At 37.3% G+C, this 21348-nt stretch overlaps 1 pseudogene across 1 annotated transcript in view; it reads left to right on the plus strand.

Moving 5' to 3' along the window:
* LOC149182538 (protein VERNALIZATION 1-like) overlaps positions 1–21348 on the plus strand; it is a 221501-nt pseudogene that overhangs the window by 52244 nt on the left and 147909 nt on the right. The window contains exon 2 of the transcript XR_016257627.1: positions 13979–14060. The product of XR_016257627.1 is annotated as a protein VERNALIZATION 1-like (transcript). The remainder of the gene's footprint in view (positions 1–13978; positions 14061–21348) is intronic.

Raw genomic sequence — 21348 nt, forward strand, 5'->3', positions numbered from 1 at the left:
AGCGGAGCAACACTAGAGATGAAAACTTATACTCTGAAATTTTTTAACTCATGAGGCAAAAAACCCTTCCCGATTTCGAAACACCGTGATCAAGCTGAAACTTTTTGTTGTGTTCGAATGAGTTGGTGAAAGGAGAACCATGTCTGTCAATGGCATAAGTGGGGAAGCCGAAGTAACCTGCACATTGATTCGATACTCCCTGAAATACCAATGCCATGTGTTGTCAATGAACCAAAACAGAGAAGCTGGAATTAAACCAGTGTGTCGCTAAGTGTTCTAACGGCTGCAACGCCCTCCAAAATTTTGGCCTGTATCAAATTTCAGAGCCTCCCTTGGGTTTTTCCTTGATGTTTACAAGCACTCAGGCTCATCCTGTGCGCTTGTGTTGATTCTTTGCACCCTTCTTGCTTGATCGTTCAACAAACATCTTTTTGCATGTTGGTCACAATGTCACACTTGCAGCCATGTTTTGGTCATGCGTAAGGTTCTGCTTTGTGTGTACAAGTTGTATTCTCCATGTAAACATCCATCACACTCACACACAAATTTGTATGCACTGTCGTGCAAGCGTCGTTGTGGTTGTTCAACGATCTATCACAAGCATCGCGGTTGTCGCTCACATCATTGATCAGTCACACTGAGTATATGCTGTCTTGATGGTTTGAGGTGTCTTATCGTCAAGTCATGTTGAGTGTGTGTTCGCAAGGTTGCATATACACAAATTCACTCACTCACACACTTAGTCATTTTGTTGAAGTTATGATGATCGGATAACCTTCTAACAAGTGGACCTCCACCCTAGAATTGACTCAACCAACTATCACCTCGAATAATGTAGAAGTTTCTTAGCAAGCCATCTCAATCTATGCTATCTGCAAGTGAATCAACCAACCGTCCAGCTGGTCAACCAGAGTGTCTGATTAGGCAGTGACACCGGGACTCACTCCCCTAAAAAATTGTGAAAAATCTATAGACAGTGCCTGCTTCGCTGACTAAGGAAATTGTGCAGATAGGCCAAACAGGCAGCCAGTGTCTCTCCCTATCTGCCTCAAACAATTGTGTATTCCTTCTATCCAGCCACCCAATAACCCGACTAGCTTCTCACCTAGAAAACTACACAAATTTCATGAGCAGTCCCTCAGCTTCCTAGCATCCCGCTCATCTCAGAAAGTGCACAAATGTGTTTAGAAGGTTAGCCTCCCAACAATTGCACAATTTTTTTCACGAGGAATCCCATAGTCCACTGCTAGCTCCCCAAATAAAATGTGCATTTTTTCCCAGCAAGCCTCCCGTAGTCCACTGGAAGCTCCCTTGAGGAATTGCGTAGTTTATTCTTACAAGCCTCTCTGTTCCCTATGCTACTTCCCTCTAGAAATTGTGCAGTCACTGTTGATCCAGATTGTCCATCTCAGTCTCCTAGTGGCTTCTGCTCAATTTTCAGTAGCAGTGCTTGGTGCCCACATCCTAGCTTGAAAGCTATCTTGCGTAGTTTCATATCCTTATCCTCTCTCCTGGTCACTGGCATCCGAAAGTGATCGACAATACATCATGACAGACTAGGAGGTTTATGGATTTGATCTCATCTCGCCATGAGTGATTGTAGATACAGGTACATGGGTAAGACATGATGCGATGACAGAAGGGATGAAAAAGGAGATCACATGCAAGGAGATTTGTTCGCAAATGGATGAATGAACGATGCATGATAGGATATTTTCTAGTGAACAGACGATGCATGCGAGGAGAACTTTTCACGAACGGATGAACATGTGAGGATAATTTTTCGCAAACAAACAAACATGTGAAGCATGCCAAAGTACTAGAAAGTGAGTGACGTACACATGCAACATCGAGAGGACACCAAGATCATCGAAGACTCCACACACCTTGCCATGCGAAGGTGAAGATGTGATACACTAAGGTGACATCCATCACTAGGTAGCACTGTAGCTGGACATGGACACCAGTAGCAGCATGAACATACCAACATTGTCGTGTCAAGTCGTGTCATGAGTCATGTCGGCCACATGACTACTATGGGCCATACTGTTTAAATCAATTATATGTAACGTGGAAGTCTAAGAGACCCACATGTGATACGAAGAGTCATGTAAAACTAAAGAGTCAAATAAGTCAAATAGTCATGAGGGAAGTCCAACAATTACAAGAGCCAGTTTTACCCTTCGCTATAAATACCACCTCATTTGTACATGCAAGGGAATTTTCACCCTGTCTCCTCCCGCATAGCCTTTAGAGTCTATAGTCTTCTCTCTAAGGAGTGAACAGTGGCTCCAACACCCCTCTTATGGGGTTAGTGATGTATGGTGTACCAATGTGTCTTGGAACTTTCACTTAATTTAGAAGCCTGATAATAGGGCATCATGTTTGCACACATGTATTATAATTGTTTGTAAGACTAATCTTGGAACAATTATAATGCATGTTGCTTTAACATGTGTTAAAACAGTTGAACTATTTTGGTTCCTCTAATACATATGTTTATGAAAATGTGTTGTATAAGTTGTTAACGCTATCTTGCCAATGTGGGCTGCCTCACTGGACATCAGAAAAAACATTTCACATGAAATTGTTATAATGACCGTTGCACTCATGCAGACTACTCCACTGAGTGTTGTGTGTGCTATCCCTTCTTGTGTGTTGTGACTGTCGCATCCGTGTGGACTACTCCACTAAAAGATGCACACATCCTGTCATGTTGTGTGTCTCTGACAGAGTTCAGACTCTTCCCTTTTGACTGGCGACTCACTTCCACCCTATCCATCTGTGGTGAAAGAGCTTTGACTCAAGTAACACTAGCACTGATGAGGCACGTGAACCTTGTTGTTCAAAGATGAAGCAGACCACTGTCACGTGTTGACAAGAAGGAGCTAAGGCATATGCTTAGGAGAATGACAATTGTGCCATTGTACCAGATGGGAATCCTACACCAAATGGTGTGAGGTCTAGTTGGGACTTCATACCAGGGATATACCCTAAATGTTGGTGGGTCCAACACCGTCAACATTTCTGGTGCTAGAAGGAGGGCTAGATGACAAGCTAAGTCCTCACAATATGTGTTGAATCTTCACACATCTATCATGGAGTTTGTTATAGTTCTCCCTATGAAATTGCTACCCAACGGACATATATTTCACGTTGAGAGGGAGTTCTGGGATGACTTGTCACAAATCACGTATGATGGTGAAGGCGAAGTGGCCTGGCCTAAGCACTTAGATGACTTCCATGCACTCATGGAGAACGTGGAAAGTTTTAATGAAATAGAGGTATGTTCGCTGCTCGTACACACACTTCGTGACTACCAATTACAATGGTGTAGCATACTACCTCATGACTTTGTGAACTCATTCAAGCAGTTTAGTGATATAATTGAATCTATTTTTCACCATTTTGATCCTGAAGCACTTGATAAAAAATTATTAAAACAATGGAAGGCCCCGCATGAATCGCCTATGGATTTTTTGTAGTGCTTCAGACTATTCATGTTTGAAGCTCTGAAAAGTTAGATGAAATTCCAATATCTGATGGACATATTTGAATATTGCCTTACCAAATCACTCTGTCCAAAGATGAAGTTGAATTTCAAACCCAGCTCAACATACTTTGGTGATGGAGCTACACAATCACAAGCAAACACGGTGACAGTCACAATTGATTATCCACCTTCCCCTCATCCAACAGATTGACCACCGTAGAGTGATGTGGGAGAACATACGCAAATGTTTGTTGAACTATCACATCCTCCCACCCTCACTACTCTCAATATTTATGCAGATTTAGTTGGGAAGCCCATGGGTTGTCATACACACTTATTATCTCAACCTCTGTCTCCGTGTTCTGTTGATCCTCTGGATTGCACCATCTTGTGCTCTTCCGTTCCAGACTCTACACTTGTTGTGAATGAGGATCAAGCCATAGACGAAGTTGATGTTGCAAAACCAACCTGTGTTGTCATTCACCAAGGGTATGACCGAGCATTTGAGCATGATTTTGTGGCAAAGGATGACCTCCTTTTGTCCCCACCTCCTCCTCTTTTTCTTGACATTGTTGGTGATTCTGTTATCTCTGATTATCCTTGTGTTAATCTATACATGGAAGCATCTACTTTTGATCATTCACAGAACACACCTAATGTCATTCCATCATTTGGTAGCGGAGAGGACAAGTCGTTCATTAAAAATCCACTTGATTTTTCATCTTCTTTTTCCAGAAACACAGAGGGTGAACATTCTTGCTTCTCAGCTACCCCTTTGTGTCGTTCATCGAATCATGAGGATGTTGACAAACATTCTGAATTTTCTGATCATGGTTGTCGTGATCTCTATACTTCTTCATTTGATCACAACATTGATTCACTCTATCTTAATCTATCTAAGCCACTTGTCTCTGGTGATTTATCTATTGACTAAGTGGAAACCCCGCAGGTTGTCAAGGAACTTCAGCCTGAGCTGATGGTTATGTCAGCCCTCATTTTCCTCAGGTTAGTTCCACTTCTAATAAGAAAATTTGTGAAACACCCAAGGCTCTTCATCACTCATCTCTATGCACTGAAGATCAATCCATCGCATAGATTTCACTTCCTCCACAGGAATCACATGATCCCATCGTGTGCACCCTAGAGGAATCATTTGTAGCAAGCACACTTGCAAGGCGTAAGTTGTCAATTTTTCTCATGTCTGCTTGTCTGCCACATTCAAGAGAGTGCATATGTTTATCATCTCTATGCAGTGTGTCACAACACCATGGCAATTCCACAGAGGGTTTGTCTTGTAATTTCACTCTTTTCTTTTCTATGGATGTGTTTAGACTCAGAGTGTGTTGGTCTCCATTGCTATATGTTTTATGTTTGCTGGTTTGCGTGACCGTGTTTCTCACAAACCATGCCTTCACAAACATGGTCCAACCAATGCATTGGTGGATGCATTGGAAATATCACTTCACGTAAGTAGGCGCATGCATTGTTAGCGTAGGAGTAGGAGTAGTGTTTATTTTCCTTTTTGTCCTTGTTTTCTGGTTTTCTTGTTTGTTTGCTTGCTGACTTGGTTTGGTTTGTTTGCTTGCTCACTTTGGTTGTTTGTTGTTTTTTTTTCTTTACTTACTATTTTCATTTCATTTTGTTTTGTTTTCTTAGTCTCATGATATTTTTAGTTTTGTAATTAAGTGCTTCCGTCTACTAAGTTATGGATTTTGAATGAGTATGTGGTTGAGATATAAAGATTCTTGTGACACTGCAGCCCTTGGCCAGTCCTGTGTCCGTCTTCTCTGTGCTTGGTTGTAAGCTTCAGGTGATGAAGTCTTCATGGAAAATATGAGCCATCTGCAAGTGAAGCTTGGGTTCAACCATGAACCTATGTCCACACTGGTAAACCCCATGCCTATACTCAGCCTTCTGCTCTATGTGATCAAGCGCATCCAACTAGTAGAAATGAAGCATGGGAAAATCTAAATGAGCAAACCTATAACAGAGGTCTTACATGCTTCTCTAAAGGAATAACCTCTTCTTCTATCAACAAGTTGGGATCCCTCTTCCACCTCAAAAATAAATAAGTACCTATGCACAGTCCTCTTAATATATCTATATATATATATACAAAAGCAAAAGAACAAAAAGGCTTCTTGCACAGAGAGGTGAAGCATGCAACTCCACCGGGGTATTGACTAGGCTTGCTGGCATTGGAGAAATGTATGTGTTCTTGCATAATTCCACTGGGTTACTGTCCAGGCTTGCTGACAGTGGAGCAACACCAGAGATGAAAAATTATACTCTAAAATTTTTTAACTCGTGAGCCAAACTACCCTTTCCGGTTTTGAACCATTGTGATTAAGCTCAAAATTTTTGCTGTGGTCGACTCTATTGGTGAAAGGTGAACCATGTCTGTCCATGGTGTAAGTGTCGAAGCCGAAGTAACCCGCACATTCATTCAATACTCCCTGAAATACCAAGGCCATGTGTTGTCAATGAACCCAAACAGAGAAGCTGGAATTAAACCAGTGTGTCGCCAAGTGTTCTAATGGCTACAACACCCTCCAAATTTTGGCCTACATCAAATTTCGGAGCCTCCCTTGGATTTTTCCTTGATGTTCGCAAGCACTAGGGCTCATCTCATGACCTCGTGTTGAGTCTTTTCACCCTCCTTGCTTGACCATTCAACAGACATATTTATGCATGTTGGTCACAATTTCACACTTGCAGCCATGTTCTGGTGATGCACAAGGTCCTTCTTCATGTGTACAAGTTGTATTCGCCATGTAAACATCCATCTCAGTCACACATAAAGTTGAAAGCATTCTCGCGCAATCGCCGTCATGGTCATTCAACGATCTATCACAATCCTCCCGCTTGTTGCTCACACTGTCAGTCAGTCACACTAAGTATATGTTGTCTTGATGGTTTGACGTGTCTTATTGTCGATTCATGTTAAGTGTGGGTTCGTAAATTCACGTATGCAAGGAGATTTTTACATGAACGGATGAACGAACGATGCATGCGAGGATATTTTCACGCGAACAAACGATGCATGAGAGGAAATTTTCTCGCTAACAGATGATGCATGCGAGGAGAGTTTTTTGAGAAAGGACAAACATGCAAGGATAATTTTTAGTGAATAGATGAACATGTGAAGCATGCCAAAGTACAAGAAAGTGAGCACCATGCACACGCAACATCGAGCGAACACCAAGACCGTTGAAGACTCCGTAAACCTTGCCATGTAGAGGTGAAGCTGTGATACACCAAGAGCACATCCATCACTCAGTAGCACTGCAACTCGATGTGGACAGCACCAACAGCATGAACATGCCAACACTGTCATGTTGAGTCGTGTCATGAGTCATGTCGGTCACATCACTACTATGGGCCATACTGTTTAAATCAATTATATGTAATGTGGAAGTCTAAAAGACCAACATGTGATACGAAGAGGCATGTAAAGCTAAAGGGTCAAATAAGTCAAACAGTCATGAGGGAAGTCGAACAATCACAAGAGCCAGTTTTACCCTTCGCTATAAATACCCCTTCATTTGCACATGAAAGGGAATTTTCACCTTGTCTCCTCCTGCATAGCCTTGAGATTCTATAGTCTTTTCTTTCAGGAGTGAGCAGTGGCTCCAACGTCCCTCTTATGGGGTTAGTGATGTGTGGTGTACCAATGTGTCTTGGAACTTTCACTTAATTCAGAAGCCTGATAATAGGCCATCACGTTTTCACACATGTATTGTAATTGTTTGTAAAACTAATCTTGGAACACTTGTAATGCATGTTCCTTTAACATGTGTTGACATAGTTGAACTATTTCGGTTGCTCCAATACATATGTTTATGAAAATGTGTTGTATAAGTTGTTAATGTTGTCTTGCCTGTGTGGGCTGCCTCACCAGATATCATACAAAACCTTTCCCATGAACTTGTTATAATGACTGTTGCACTGGTGTGGACTACTCTGTTGAGTGTTGTAGGTGTTATCCCTTCTTGTGTGTTGTGACTACCACATTCGTGTTTACTACTCCACCAAAAGCTGCACACGTCCTGTTGTGTTGTGTGTCTGTGATAGAGTTGGGACTCTTGCCTTTCGACTGGAGATTGACTTCCACCCTCTCCCTCTGTGGTGAAAGAACCTTGACACAAGTAACACTAGCACTCAGTAGACACACTAACCTCATTGTTCAAAGACGAAGAATACCATTCTCAAGTGATGACAAGCCAGAGCTAAGGCATATCTTTAAGATAATGGCAACCAGGCCATGGTACTAGATGGGACTTCTACACCAAACAATGTGAGTTCTAGTTGGGACTTCATATCGGGGAGATCCCATGAATGTTGGATTGAAGCATCAAAGTAGGACGTTGTGTAGTCTCACCCATACTGGCATCTTGATAATCACCATTATTGAAGCATCAAAGTCTTGAAACCATGGAGTTAAAGAGACCCTTCATTTCCCAAAATTAGGGTCTCGTATTTAAAACATCCAGGTCTTCTTCATTATTGAACTAAACCACAAAGAAACCCCTTGAATACATATAAATATCACATTTATTGGTCCAATTGGAGAAGACCCACTGATATAGAGCTTCAAATTTGGGCCAGAAACCTTTAAATATGGGAATAAGAGCTTTGGCTTAAAAAGCTGTGAAAAAACCACCTACTTCTACAAATTTATTAACATATATGGTGTTTTCTCCTTGTGTTAACCAACCTAAGAGCTTTGGCTTAAAGAGTTGTGAAAAAGCCACCTATTTCTACAAATTTATTGACATATGGTGCTTTTTCCATCATTTATTGGAATCGACATATTTGGGGACATTTTAGGAGCTTTCCCTTTCAGGTCATCCTTGAATGAGGTTGGGCCTTTAGGCTTTATGGTAGACATGTTGATCCGTATAAATTACGCTCATTAGTGGGAGCATCATCCCTCAACCTAGTAATTATTAAAATTGTGGCACTACAATCTATTTCTTAGTATTCCAACTAGATAACCTCTTAACGATCTTCCTTCCAGAATTAGAATACGTAGATTTGCTGGTATACCCAAATTATACTAAACCTTATTTTTTGAGATCTATCACTAGATCTGAGGGCCAAATAAGAATTATTTTCCATCTAGGGTTTTTTCATAAAATTTGATAACACTCCCCTAGTTCCAAATTTGATTTTTTAGTTTTAAGGAATAGGTCTTTGAATAGAAAAAGGGACGGACAAGTTTTGTGAGATGGGCCGAAAATGGACTGGAAAAGTACTACCAGGTCCACCATACAGCTACCATTTGAGAAAATCCAGATTCTGTTTCATGGAGGTGAAGAGAAAAAATACTACGAGTAGGGATGGAATTTGACGGGCATTTTGCCCATCCTAGGGCATTTTTCCCGTATTTGACAGTTGACACTTGGGGATGGTTGTTTTTCATGATGTGCGTAGAATGGTGGAAGACGTATTTTTTACGTCTAAAACATTTTCCAAAACGTTATTACGCCCCCTTTATTTTCCATCTGAAAGTGTTTTTTGGCAAGTTGCCTCATGATTGACCAGCACAATGGCAAGCTACCTCCTCAATGAATGAGGCAACTGGTATGTTCCTTTGCAATCAAAATCGGTTTGCAAGTGGATTAAAAATGTAAGTGAAAGTTGTCTCTGTTTGGTAAGTTTGCAACTGCCAACCACAATACACCTTTCTTTCTGCTATGTACACCGCGACACCACTTTGCTTTTACAGAAAGTTTTCAAATCAATGCCAATGTGAAAGCCTTGTTAATTGCTTTTACAAAAAGTTTGCAAATCAATGGCAATGTGAAAGCCTTGTTAATATTGCTGGTGGGCCGTAGTTGGCTTTATCCTTAATTTGCACATGCCCAGAAGAGCTTTGGGCCGTCTACTTCCCTGACAAGGCATATGCCCATTCAGACTTACGGTCAGCTCAAGATTGGCTCCAAGGAAACTGCCAGGAAACTGCAAATTGGTGCTTCAGGTTAGTGATTGATTTTTTTTCTTCAAACACTATGTGTCTGATTGCTGCTAGCTTTTAATTTTTAATTTCATAAGTGATTTAATTTTTTATTTCATAAGAGATTTGGATATCCGTAACTACTCACACTCTTTAAAACAAGGGTTTGTCATTATCCAGAATATGGTTTCTTGGGGATTTTTTTTTTTTATGAAATGATTGTCAGACTATTTCACTATCTACACGTCTCTCCAAAAATTTACTTAATACACCTTGTTAATTTACATATTAAGGATCTTCAGTGTCGTGTCTCGTCATGACTCATTGGGGATTTTAGAATGAAAATAACAACAATGTCAAATCCCTCTACCGAGTCGCCACTAACAGAGAACCCTGACTGTATACTACTATAAAGAAAGGCATCATATCGAACTGTTGAATTGGGATTAAATTAACACATTTTCATCTTACAATCAAAGCTTAGAAACCATTTTTTCTATTCTTTGTCTAGAATCTACTCATGCTAAAAGATGAACCATAACAAACTAATTCGATATTGATTGCTAAAACCTTCTTAACAATGGTCACTCCATTCCTTTTTCTTTAGTGACTTGGAAATGGAAACATTTAACTAATCTAAAACAGAATGAAATTCTGAATGTTCACAAAACATAAATTAGTAGATACAAACTGCCATGATTTCTTAGTATGACGATAAGGCATATATGGTTTTCTCAACTCCATAAGTAGGCTAAATGTTTAAAGTCAATAGAGACAAGTTCTGAAATCTACCATCAAAGACATAAGCTTTCACGTGTACTTTCCAAAAGGAAAATAAGGGCATTAATAGTATGTTTATTAACATAAAAAAACACAGAGTTGGGTTTTGTCTTAAACAATAGTTCTACCATAGAGTAGAAAAAAATGCATACCTTTGTCTTTGTCTCACATCGCACATCCAGCTTTTGTACTCGTAAGGAAAGATGACCTGCTACTTTGTACCCAAAAATCCATGGCAAATAGTGGCATCCTGGCTCAAGAACGTCATTAAAGCATCCAAATTTCTCCATCATTGCCACTTTTGATTGATCCACTTGAATAAAATAGAACACTTGCCCCATTTTATTTATTCCTATACTTGCTTGATAGTGTAATTAGAGTCGACTGTCAAGGCATTCAAATAATGAATTTCTATAAGCAAACAAAACTCGCAAATGGAATCTGAAAGATGGAAAATTTAAATATGAATCCTTGTAGTGTTCTAGGAATAATAAAGTGAAAAGCCTACTTGGAGCTATACATCTATTGTAAAGAGAAGTTTCATCTTGTTCAAGATGGCAATTTAAATATGAAGCACTGTAATCCTAGGAACTTAACTGACCAACTGAAAATCCTACTTGGAGCTGTACATCTCTGTTGTTAAGAGGAGTTAAATCCTCTTCAGTTTTTTTTTATTATGCTTTCATTGAATGGATGTATCTTACATGGATTTTATATAAATAAAGTACATCACTAAAAACACTAGAAATGATGACAAAAATGACCTTTTTTTTCCTTTTGGGAAACATACTGTGCTTGGCTTCAAAAGCAATGGTCGAGAGGATTTTATTTCGTTAGCCATACAAAACCAACTTTATCTTCAAATGCAGCAAATAAAATAATTATTTTCATAAAATCATCTAGCTTCCCATACACTCGGTCTCAATTATTTTAACCGGTATATCAAGCATGCCGCTGGGATTGAACCCAATACCACATTGTATAGAGGTCATTTCTATCCTTAATCCAAATAAACTACAGACATCCAATATTGTACCATCTCTATAGCCAACCTGTCAGGAGGGGAAGCTTGCACCAAACTCTTGCAGGAACTTGGGCTAACCTAAGACAATACTAAAGGACACATTCAAGAATGATCACCTATGAATGAATTGAAATCTATGTCAACTTCTTTCCTTTTTTTCTCGTCTACGCCACACCCATACCACCATATCAATGCACAGACCCTACTAGATATGACGTCCAAACATCCATATTGATGTTCAAGCATAGATCCAATTGTCTTTAATCTACAGACATAGAGAAAGCAAGTTATCCATGTTGAAATGAATGACCAATCTGGTTCACACTCGAAAAGATTTACCAATAATGAGAAATCAGGATGCATATCTTAGTTGCTGATTTCCTCTCAAAATATGCTCTGCAGTTGGATGTGAACAAGTTTGTTTTAGAGTAATTCTCTGATAGACAGTCGCTTTTGAAGAGTGAATGTAATTTTGTGGACATGTAGCTGGCTATTATAGGCCTTTGTTTTTTCGGATTTTCTTAGGCTTCCGGCCGGATTTTGACAATCCTATCTCAAGATGCATTTAAATAGACAGGAGATTTTTTTGCACATATATGTGATTCTCCTCATTATTTTGCTTTAATGCATAACTTTCATGCAACATGAAGTATTTCATTTCTTTCATTATCGTTGGAGCAATGGAATTTAGAAACTTGTAAGTTGTGACATTAGTTTGGTGTAATTGGATTTTTGAGTAAACCATAATTTATGTATATGTACATGTATGAATTAATAATTTGTTTCCAAATGTATTTCTCTTATTCGATGGTTGGAAGATGGTGGTACATTCTTATGCCTTTCTAAGGTGTCATATATTTATATTTTGTATCGAACATTATATTAGATAATGTCATAAATTATTTTTGAATTTGTATGGAACTTAGTTTTATTAGGCATCTAAATATTCATGTGGCATAATGTAAATTGTTGGCTTTAAATGATAATTTAAAGATATGCAATGGATAACCATTAATTATTTTACCTAGGACTGATTATATATTTGAAATGAGCAAATTTCAAATGTTCAACACTTTTTGTTGAAACCTCTACAATTGAGTTTTTTCAAATTTTGGTTTTTTTCCTTAGGATAAATATATGAAATTTGTTAACATAATTATGTTATTGAATGGTAATTTTTTAAACGAAATTTTATTTTATTGGTGAAGGGTTAATTTATTATGAGAACATCATTTTTGAAGGGCAAAATTTTAAACATAACGTTTTTTTTACGGGAAGCATAAGAACCCAAAACATCAAAAAAAAAAATTATATGACGGGTAAAGGGAAATCCAAATTCCAACCCTGACTACGAGCCCTCCATCCATGTATGAAAGTAGATTTCTGAGTGGCCAGACAATCTAGTTGCCAGACGGATAACAGATCTATGGGGATGTGGAACAGATCTACAATCAAGGTGACTTCGATCACTTCGGGTTCCCATTCCTTTACGGTGTCCGAAAAACTTGTCACCCATTCCGCATAAGGAAAGACTGATTCCCCTCTGGGTTTCTGCGATCTGGAAGGAGGCCGAAAATCCTTCAATATCAGACCAGCACTTCCATCGCCATGACTTGGCTCACGCCGATCAGGCCTTAATCGATTTGTGCGGTTGACGATGGCCTCAGCTGCCAGCTGAAACCTAACGGCGACAGCGAGCGGAACAAAAACTTCGAACACCCTAGCGTTCTTCATTCTCAGTCGATTCATGGTTTCCTTTCTCCACTATATATATAAAACTAACTATTATTCTACGTGGTTTGTATCAATATTCTGGATGCACTAAGGATTTCTATAGAGAACTGAAAAAAGTAAGTATAGTATTCAAACCATTAATAATATATCTTTTTGGATGTTGATAATATATTTTTTTGGATTCTTAAATCCGAATTGTTAAAATAAGATAATGTAAATCGTTTTTTTTTTATCAATCACATTTAAATCAACTCTCAGGAATACATAATCCTGGACCACTAGACTTATAAACTTATAAGACCAAACCTCACATCCTCGAGACTAAGCTTACCTTCTTAAGGTGGAAACTTTAAGCTTTTGGGCCCAAAATAACGAATAACTGTTAACTATAATTTTAGATTTTTAATTCAATTAGCTCGATTAGAATTTGATTTGTGGGTTGCAACTGAAAATAGATGAGAAGTCCGTAATTAAAATCGAAGCTAACGTACATTACTCCTTTTATTTCCAACTTCGAGGTAAGAAAGCTCCATCGGTCATCGAATATTTCACTCCCTCCCTCTTCTTTTGTTTTGCGACATCACTTCTGCATCTCCAGCCTATACAAATGCACACGGCTTACAACTCACAGAAATAACCACGAAATCCGCAACCAACAGAACTGTAACGAAGCCAGAGCCTTCTAGGAAACAAAAATTTCTCATTTTCCCTGTACCTGTCTTCTGTCTGCAATCCCTTCACGACTATTAAGTTTTCTTGTGGTTTGTCTTTCAGCAATGTTTTCTTCCTTGGAAATACTTTTTCGGCCTGTCCGATGATAAATTGCAATATGCGTTTTCATGCTTTGGAAATACCTTTTCAGCCTGTGCGATGATAAATTGAAATATGTGTTTCGGCTGGGGCTATAATCAAATAGAGAATTTACAAGTCGATGTTTATTCTCTTTATAGTAATGAATTGCTGAGATGTATTTTTATTTTGTGTGAAGCGTCACCACAATATTGACAAAATACCGAATACAAACGGAAACAGCCAGAAACGCAATGTCTTCATCGCTTCAAGACAAACAGGTAAATGCTCATGCTGATTTTATAATCAATCATAATATAAAACTCTCGCTCTGTTTGTGTGATATCGAGAAACAATGAATTCTTCTTATACAACGATATTGCATTTTCATCAGTTGTTGAGAATATGTTATAAGACATTTAGATAATTTCATGAACCATGGGTTCCTCATTCCAATCAGTGCTTTAGATGTTTTAGTTCGTCACTTTTCTTCATAAATTCTGATAAATTACCTATATGACTTATTAGATATTAAGCTTTAGGCAATAAGAAATAGTGGCAAGCTTTAAGCTCTTAAAAAACAGTATATAACATTACCAAACTATTTATTGTAAATAACGGAGAAAAGCAGATGATTTACTTGCAATGTCCATTTTTAGTGTAACTAGATTGGAAATTCAGGAATATAATGGAAATCTCAAAGTAACTTAGCTGATATCCACCATATTTCCAGAATAATTTAATCATTAATTAAAGATAGTTCCATCAACAAGCATGTTCTATTTTCGGTCATTCCATACGTATTCACTAAAAAGGATAAACCTATTCTTATTTCGATCCAAGAAATATCACGTTTGTTAGTTATTCTACGCTCAAGGAAATGGAAAAACGTAAGAATTTTAATTCCATTAATCTATTTGAAACAATAGAAAATGTATTTGTTTATACATAAGAGGTTTGAGTGTGTAATGTACCCATATAAATAAATAAATATATAATTTAATGATGTAATTGTAGCAACCGGTTCTAATTCCAAGACTATATAGAATCAATATTTCTATGTTACGTCCTATATTTCAGCTCGATAGGTAATATGAGTATAGGGGAATGATACACTCTCTTAATCTTGGGTTCGACAATTATTTAAACAATCCTCGTCTATCCACTGTGTCTCTATCACGTTGATGTAATGTTTATCTTGTAAATAAAATGTGTTTGGATATCATCTTCACCACCACATCGTTACTTGAGCTTGAGCTCGGGACATTTTACCACTAATTATTGCTTAGGTTTCATATCAACCATCGATCCGTTATCCTTATATTCATACTTTTATATATATATATATAACCATTTTTTGGCTCGCTTCTCTGAGATAAACTCAGTTTAAATCTGTGTCTTCTCCTCACATGTCGAGCATGCAAATCATGGTTTTGACCATCAAGTCATAGTAGGACGGCTGAAATGATTCGAGGAAACTAAACGTTGTCGATGACCTGATGTAATTAGCTGGTTGGATTGACTACTATCTCAGACATGTCATTTGACATTGCATGTTCTTCTCAGACATGTCATTTGACATTGCATGTTCTTCATAGACAAAGATTTATTCGGCTGTAAACTAGGGTTTAGGCTATCACCTACACTTCTCTAGTCATTGATGGTGCTTTGTTTCCACATTGAGTTGTTTTCATCCACAATGTTTCAAGCTGCGGGCGACAGGTAATTTCATGGTTTTTTTTTATGAACTTTCTATTGAGGGCTTACCATATTTGAACTTGTAAACTTTGTGTTACAGTCATCCTGACAACTTTGTCGTCGAGGGTTTACCAGTTTGAACTTGAAAATTTTGAATTTATCATTGCGTGCATGGAAAAACGACTTGACTGACAATTTTGGTTTCATTGTGGTTCCTTCCATGAGCCTTTTAAGGACCTTCTATTGGCCAACCATTTGTTTAGGGCTTTAGAACTTCATTGTTATAAGAGAAGGAGATCTAGATACACACCCCTTAAACCACATCTACTCACACACATTATGTTCAAGATATTTCCAAAGGTAACATAGTTCAAGGTTTTAATCATTCAAGGGAATTAGGAGTGCAACCACTCCGAAGTACTCAAATCCATGACACTTGAGATGTCATATCACCCTCTTAGGGTTTCATTAGGTAACGCGAGGGTTTTTATACTTGATATATTTTCAGTATTCCAGCACAAGGGTTTGTAACTTGAATTCCTTTCAAATTTTCAACGTGCGGATTTCTAAGTTAAATCGCCTTCAGGATTTTAGGTAAATACTTCACCAGATGAAGGTAAACCCGTTTCAAGTTGATGTCGAACCTCGTCATGCTTGTAGAAACTTTTCATGTAGGTATCGAATTCAATTTCCTCTGCGACTCTTCTTATCTGTCGACACTAGGGTTTTATGTCTTTAGATTATTTCTTGGTTTTTTTGGTAATTTCTCTTTTCAAAAAAATATCTTTATCTAGGAATTAACGATATTACAAACCCTTGTACAACCATTAACATGTTGATACTTGGGTCTCAGAACTTAATATACTATCTAAAAAAAGGTTTACGGTCCTAGTAAATGTGTAATATAAATTAGATGGTTTTTTGTTTGTGAAACCCCTGTTTCCTATCTTATAGTTTTTATCACAAATATGATTTCGATATTTATGACTACCCTTATGTCTCCCAAAACTCTTCCATGACTGCAGTTACATCTGTACAAATTTTATAGTATAGCGTTTCTGCATAACTAGCCTTGAGTTATGCTATGAGTTTAAAGATTCATTTTTTTTAACTTAATACCTTATCTTTTGAACATTTGTTCACTCTAACTCCAAAGTATGCATCAGCAACTTGTTTGGGAGACATTTGTACGCTAAATTATTATGTACTTATTTTTGTGTGACTAGGGTTTTTGAACCCCTAACTGATGTATCGTTTATGTATATGTTGAAGCAAGTAATTTGAATATGCTACTTTATTTATCTGCATTTAGTCTCTATAATTTATTTTACTCTATGACTTACTTCAATATTATTCTTAGCGAAGAATGTATGGTTATTCTCTTAATTGATTCAGTATTTCTTTTTTTCATTAACATGTATCCTTTTTTCTATAGTAATTCTTCCCTTAAGCATTCAGCTAAAGTTAAGCTTAAAATTATTCAATGTAGACTTTGTGTAGAAATGGTGGTTATAGGATACATGTGCTAATAATATTTGTAACCACTTCCTAAGATTTATTTTCATGTCAAGTGTGTATTGCATCCATTAGAAGGTTAATAAGGAATTTATCCCTCTATCCTAGCTTACAAACATGTTAAACCTACTTAAATATTTCAATTTTCCTACATGGTAAGTTGTAGTAAAATCATCTACAAATTTTCCATTTTGTTCCTTTTCTCCGTGTTCATGATACTAAGAAAATAACAATACTTGTCTAAAATATTAACATACTTAGAATTTATTGGTTTAGATTATCCATTTATTGATTTTCTACCTCTTATATAGAAAAGATATTTGTACTTATCTTTTACTTGTTCAACATATTGTCATATGTATATCTTTGCTTTGTTTACTATGAAACATACATGTATCCATTCTTTCCTCAGTGTAAAAGTCACATGCATTCATAAAAATTACACACTCTCTCTCTCTCTCTCTCTCTCTCTCTCTACATGCTAAATATTAAAATTTCTTTCCCTATTCACCAAATATAATGTTTATTTAGTATTGGTGCAAAACCCCTCATACTAGATATTACATTGTAAATAAATGTTTTGAAACAAAGAATTTTTAATAATACAATGACTAAAATATCCTTTTTATTGTTCTTAACCCTTGAAAGTATAGTAGAAAACAACATGTTCCTCCCAAACAATGAATTGGAACAACAAAAATTCTGCTATGAGCCTCAAACTTCTCTGTTATCAGTAACTAATCAACATTTGATGATAATTTCCTCCTTTCCACACACAGGCTCAAACAATGTCCTACCTTTTCAATGTATGGCTATTTCTTCTCAGCCCTCAGGATTTTAAAGGCATCTTTGTTTCTTAGTTCTCCAACATTTCCTTTGTCTCCCACTATGATGTCTCCTTTTTCCCACATAGAATAACATTTTATATCGAGTTACATTGTTTTAGAGGTGGTGATCATTCCTCCTCGAATCATAGGAAATATTGGGAGGTTATAATTGTTAAAACTGCCACCTTTACTTGTCCACTACCTGGGATTCCAACCACTTAAATTGTTACTCATAGTAGAGAATATTGACTACTCACATGTTGGTTCCCATAATATTTCTAAAAAAACAAAAAAAAATCATTTATAATTTCACACAATGACTTACACCTATCATTCAAATGTCCAAATTAGTTTTGGCCCCATGGCCAATGGTCCTAACTTGAGTAATTACAAGTGATCATAAAATCATAAAATGTTATAAAGTAATCGCAACAAGGGTATTAATTTCTTATTCCCTTAATTTGAACATTATCCTCGTTTTTTTTCCACTCATCACTTTTGAAAGAGTGAAGTAAATGTTTGTCACATTTTCTCTCCCATCTCCTAGTTGGCCTCCTCAAGGCTAGAGTGTTTGCATTGCACTTTAACTTAGATGATAAGATGATTCCAAAGTAAAGTTTCCCTCCTTTCTAAAATTTGCAGATACTTGAACTAGAACTCACCTTCTCGCCTGACCTATATCACATTCCAATCAATGATGAGTTGGAACATGAACATATTTTTTAAAACTAATACATGAAATACATTATGCAACTTTATTGTGGATGGTATTTCTATCTAGTAGGCTACTAGTGCTACTCTAGCTAGAATTTCATATAGCCCACATAATCCACATGTCAATTTAGCATAGGTTCCCAACTTAAATGTTCACTTGTTTGGTCTGAATATGATAAAAACATGTTCTTTTACATTGTATTCCTTCTAAAGTCTTTTCTAATTTACATCAATTTTTTCTTGTCTTGAGTTGTTTTTAAATTTTTTCTTACCTTTCTAACCACCTACCCCATATCTTTTAAGAGATCGGGTCCCAAAACAAGTTTTTCCTTTGGTTTGCTCCAACTTAATGTAGTATGACATTTATGACCATAAAGGACTTGAAAAGGAATCATATTAAGATATTTCTAATAACTATTGTTGTTGAGATTTTCGGTTTTATTAAATTGGGCAGAAATCTCATGTATGTGACAACAATAGGATTAGTTGTTATATTAGCTCCAATATTTTTTGAGGAGGAGTTAATGCATCCTATATTTGTTGTGAGGGAATTTATGATTCAGTTTTATGCTCCAGCTATATAGAAATGTAATCCGTAAAGGATTGAAAGAGTGTGTAGAGAAGAAAGAGGAAATAGGGGAGAGCTGAGAGCATGTGTGAATTATTAGATTTGTTGTAATCTCCTTTGAATAATAAGATTATTGATGCCTCTGTTCTGGTGGACGTAGCCTAGATTGGTTGGGTGAACCACGTTAAATCTCTGTGTTATGTTTTTGTGAGGTTTTTGTTTGTACTGTGTATGTTTCTATTATTTCAGCTGCGCTTTGTTTAGTCTAACAAGTGGTATCAGAGCGGCGTAGTGGAGCGTGGAAGGCCCATAATCTACAAGTCACTGGTTGTGGAGCTTGTGCGCGTGAGAGATCGACTGAAGGTGGAGTTTCAGCGATTGGCGTGATTTTTGCAGAGACAGTCGCGCCAATTTTAGCAGTGAACGGGTTGCCGCGTTTTATTTTTGAACAGACGCGCCAATTGGCGCGGATCCAAATCTTGTACTCGCGCCAGAGATCCAACGTTCAGATTGGCGCAGAATCGATGGGATTAAGCGCGCCAAGCAGTGGATGTGTTTTAGGTGCGGTTTTTTCGCTGTCCAAGAGCGCCCGATAGATTTTTCCTCTGGTAAACTTGCAATTTTGGTTTTTTCTTTTAAAATTGTGATTACACAGTACGACAGAGGCATTTTTTAATTCGGAATTGGAGATTGTTTTTTTGATACAACATGGCAAAAACTCAAAGTCCTCGTTTTGAGATCGAGAAGTTTAATGGCAAAAATAACTTTGAGATCTGGAAAGTGAAGATGCACGATCTGCTTGTGCAACAAGGCGTGGCGAAGGCACTGCTGGGAAGAGCCAAACAGCCTTACCCCATGATAGATGATGAATGGAATGAAATGGATGGAAGAGCTCTGAGCGGTATTTGACTGTGTCTAGCGGATGATGTTTTGTTTAACATCATGTCAGAGAAAACAGCTGTTGGTTTGTGGACAAAGTTGGAGAAGTTGTACATGACAAAATCCTTAACCAATAGGATTCTTCTGAAGTGAAAATTGTACAGTCTGCGCATGAAGGAAGGTACAGCTATTGCTGATCATTTAAATGTCTTTAATACTCTCCTAGTGCAATTAGAAAGTATAGAAGTAACATTTGAATCAGAAGATAAAGCTATAACTTTATTTTGCTCGTTGCCCGAGTCATGGGATCATTTTTTGACTTCTATAAGTCTTAGTTCATCGGAAACCATTGAATTTGATGATGTTGTTGGAGCTTTGTTGTCCGAAGAGACAAGGAAGAGGTGAAATGAAAAATCCTCTACATCAGAGGCAATGATGGCTAGAGGTCATTCTAGAGAAAGACGCTCAGGTAAGCATAGCGACTCACGATCAAAATTGAAAGGGAAGAAGAGTAAGGTAAAGTGCTGGTTTTGTGGCAAATTGGGACATTTGAAGAAGGACCGTTGGAAGAGAGAGCAAGCATCCAAAGAGGACTCTTCGATAGTGAAGCAAGAGGCAAAAACGACAGATACAGGTTCATCATTTGGTTCAGGTATGAGTGATGAAGTGTTATCAGTTAATTTGTCAAATCATGATCAACATTGGCTGTTAGATTCTAGTGCATCAAACCACATGTGTATTCATAGAGAATGGTTTAAGATGTATAGATCAATTAATGATGGAGTCGTGTACATGGGTAATGATGTCGCATGTAATATTGTGGGAATAGGGAGTATACAACTGCAAATGTTTGATGCAACAACCAAAATGTTAACTGATGTAAGACATGTACCAGATTTAAGGAAAAATCTAATTTCACTAGGAGCACTTGACACAAATGGATATAAAACTATAATTCAAGGTGGAGTAATGAAAATTTACAAAGGTATTTTAGTACTAATGAAAGCTAAGAAGGTAGGAAATCGATTTCAGTTAGAAGGAAGAACAGGGTCAGATCATGTGTCTACGGTGTCTAAACATGACAGTAGTTCCATTCGCTTATGGCATAAAAGGTTGGGCCATATGAGCGAAGGAGGGTTAAAAATTTTGGCTGATCGCAAATTACTTCCTGATCTAAAGTCTGGAAAGTTAGATTTCTGTAAACATTGTCTGTTTGGAAAACAAAGTAAGCAAAAGTTTAAAACAGGCAAACATACTAGTAAAGAAATACTTGATTATATCCATTCAGATGTTTGGGGCCCAGCCCCTACAACTTCATATGGTGGCTCGTCATATTTTTTATCGTTTATTGATGATTTCTCTAGGAAA

Source organism: Pinus tabuliformis, chromosome 3_2, assembly GCF_031772625.1.
Source record: "Pinus tabuliformis cultivar Carrire ecotype Pingquan chromosome 3_2, CPIR1, whole genome shotgun sequence".
NCBI classification, from domain to species: domain Eukaryota; kingdom Viridiplantae; phylum Streptophyta; class Pinopsida; order Pinales; family Pinaceae; genus Pinus; species Pinus tabuliformis.